We start from the raw sequence: 3,523 nt of genomic DNA, 5'->3' as shown, positions 1-3,523 counted from the left end.
AGAGAGTGCTCTGGCTCCACTGGGGATGCACTGCAGTGAGTCCAGAGAGTGCACTGGCACCACTGGGAATGCAGTGCAGTGAGTCCAGAGAGTGCACTGGCACCAGTGGGGAAGCAGTGCAGTGAGTCCAGAGAGTGCACTGGCACCACTGGGGATGCAGTGCAGTGAGTCCAGAGAGTGCACTGGCACCACAGGGGATGCAGTGCACTGAGTCCAGAGAGTGCACTGACACCACTGGGGATCCAATGCAGTGAGTCCAGAGAGTGCAATGGAACCACTGGGGATGCAGTGCAGTGAGTCCAGAGAGTGCACTGGCACTTCTGGGGATGCAGTGCAGTGAGTGCAGAGAGTGCACTGGCACAAAAGGGGATGCACTGCGGTGACTCCAGAAAGTGCACTGGCACCACTGGGGATGCACTGCAGTGAGTCCAGAGAGTGCACTGGCACCACTGGGGATGCAGTGCAGTGAGTCCGGAGAGTGCACTGGCACCACTGGGGATGCAGTGCAGTGAGTCCAGAGAGTGCACTGGCACCACTGGGGATGCAGTGCAGTGAGTCCAGAGAGTGCACTGGCACCACTGGGGATGCAGTGCAGTGAGTCCAGAGAGTGCACTGGCACCACTGGGGATGCAATGCAGTGAGTCCAGATAGTGCACTGGCACCACTGGGGATGCAGTGCAGTGAGTCCAGAGACTGCACTGGCACCACTGGGGTTTTAGTGCAGTGAGTCCAGAGAGTGCACTGGCCCCAATGGGGATGCAGTGCAGTGAGTCCGGAGAGTGCCCTGGCACCACTGGGGAGTCATTGAGTCCAGAGAGTGCACTGGCACCACTGGGGATGCACTGCAGTGAGACCAGAGTGTTCTCTGGCACCACTGGGGATGCAGTGCAGTGAGTCCAGAGAGTGCACTGGCACCAGTGGGGAAGCAGTGCAGTGAGTCCAGAGAGTGCTCTGGCACCAATGAGCTACACTGCAGTGAGTCCAGTAGTTGCACTGGCACCACTGGGGATGCACTGCTGTGAGTCCAGAGACTACACTGGCACCACTGTTGATGCAGTGCTGTGACTCCAGAGAGTGCACTGGCACCACTGGGGATGCAGTGCAGTGAGTCCTGAGAGTGCAAAGGCACCACAAGGGATGCACTGCAGTGAGTCCAGAGAGTTCACTGGCACCACTAGGGATGCAGTGCAGTGAGTCCAGAGAGTGCACTGTCAGCACTGGGGATGCAGTGCAGTGACTCCAGAGAGTGCACTGGCACCACTGGGGATGCACTGCAGTGAGTCCAGAGAGTGCACTGGCACCACTGGGGATGCAGTGCAGTGACTCTAGAGAGTGCACTGGCACCACTGGGGATGACGTGCAGTGAGTCCAGAGAGTGCACTGGCACAAAAGGGGATGCACTGCAGTGAGTCCAGAGAGTGCACTGGCACCACTGGGGATGCAGTGCAGTGACTCCAGAGAGTGCAGAGGCACTACTGTTGATGCAGTCCTGTGACTCCAGAGAGTGCACTGGCACCACAGGGGATGCAGTGCAGTGAGTCCTGAGAGTGCAAAGGCACCACAAGGGATGCACTGCAGTGAGTCCAGAGAGTTCACTGGCACCACTGGGGATGCAGTGCAGTGAGTCCAGAGAGTGCACTGTCAGCACTGGGGATGCAGTGCAGTGAGTCCAGAGAGTGCACTGGCACCACTGGGGATAAAGTGCAGTGAGTCCAGAGAGTGCACTGGCACCACTGGGGATGCACTGCAGTGAGTGCAGAGAGTGCACTGGCACCACTGGGGATGCACTGCAGTGAGTCTAGAGAGTGCACTGGCCCCACTGGGGATGCAGTGCAGTGAGTCCAGAGAGTGCACTGGCACCACTGGTGATGCAGTGCAGTGAGTCCAGAGAGTGCACTGGCACCACTGGGGATGCACTGCAGTGAGTCCAGAGAGTGCAGTGGCACCACTGGGGAAGCAGTGCACTGAGTCCAGAGAGTACACTGGCACCACTGGGGATGCAGTGCAGTGAGTCCAGAGAGTGCACTGTCAGCACTGGGGATGCAGTGCAGTGAGTCCAGAGAGGGCACTGGCACCACTGGTGATGCACTGCAGTGAGTCCAGAGAGTGCAGTGGCACCACTGGGGAAGCAGTGCAGTGAGTCCAGAGAGTGCACTGGCACCACTGGGGATGCACTGCAGTGAGTCCGGAGAGTGCCCTGGCACCAATGGTGATGCAGTGCAGTGAGTCCAGAGAGTGCACTGGCACCACTGGGGATGCACTGCACTGAGTCCAGAGAATGCATTGGCACCACTGGGGATGCAGTGCAGTGAGTCCAGAGAGTGCACTGGCACCACTGGGGATGCACTGCAGTGAGTCCGGAGAGTGCCCTGGCACCAATGGTGATGCAGTGCAGTGATCCAGAGAGTGCACTGGAACCACTCGGGATGCAGTGCAGTGAGTCCAGAGAGTGCACTGGCACCACTGGGGATGCAGTGCAGTGAGTCCAGAGAGTGCACTGGCACCACTGGGTATGCAGTGCAGTTAGTCCATAGAGTGCACTGGCTCCACTGGGGATGCAGTGCAGTGAGTCCAGAGAGTGCAGAGACACCACTGGGGATGCAGTGCAGTGAGTCCAGAGAGTGCACTGGCACTACTGGGGATGCACTGCAGTGATTCCAGAGAGTGCACTGGCACCACTGGGGATGCAGTGCAGTGAGTCCAGAGAGTACACTGGCACCTCAGGGGCTGCACTGCAGTGAGTCCAGAGAGTGCACTGGCACCACTGGGGATGCACCTCGGTGAGTCCAGAGAGTGCTCTGGGAACACCGGGGATGCAGTGCAGTGAGTGCAGAGAGTGCCCTGGCACCACTGGGGATGCAGTGCAGTGAGTCCAGAGAGTGCACTGGCACCACTGGGGATGCAGTGCAGTGAGTCCAGAGAGTGCACTGGCACCATTAGGGATGCAGTGCAGTGAGTCCGGAGAGTGCACTGGCACCACTGGGGATGCAGTGCAGTGAGTCCAGAGAGTGCACTGGCACCACTGGGGATGCACTGCAGTGAGTCCAGAGAGTGCACTGTCAGCACTGGGGATGCAGTGCAGTGAGTCCAGAGAGTGCACTGGCACCACTGGGGATGCAGTGCAGTGAGTCCAGAGAGTGCACTGGCACCACTGGGGATGCACTGCAATGAGTCCAGAGAATGCACTGGATCTAATGGGGATGCAGTGCAGTGAATCGAAAGAGTGCACTGGCACCACTGGGGATGCAGTGCAGTGAGTCCAGAGAGAGCCCTGGCACCAATGGTGATGCAGTGCAGTGAGTCCAGAGACTGCACTGGCACCACTGGGGATGCAGTGCAGTGACTCCAGAGAGTGCACTGGCACCACTGGGGATGCAGTGCAGTGAGTCCAGAGAGTGCACTGGCACCACTGGGGATGCACTGCAGTGAGTCCAGAGAGTGCTCGGGGAACACTGGGGATGCAGTGCAGTGAGTGCAGAGAGTGCACTGGCACCACTGGGGATGCAGTGCAGTGAGTCCAGAG

Source organism: Anser cygnoides, chromosome W, assembly GCF_040182565.1.
Source record: "Anser cygnoides isolate HZ-2024a breed goose chromosome W, Taihu_goose_T2T_genome, whole genome shotgun sequence".
Classification (NCBI taxonomy): domain Eukaryota; kingdom Metazoa; phylum Chordata; class Aves; order Anseriformes; family Anatidae; genus Anser; species Anser cygnoides.
This window is presented reverse-complemented; position numbering follows the sequence as displayed.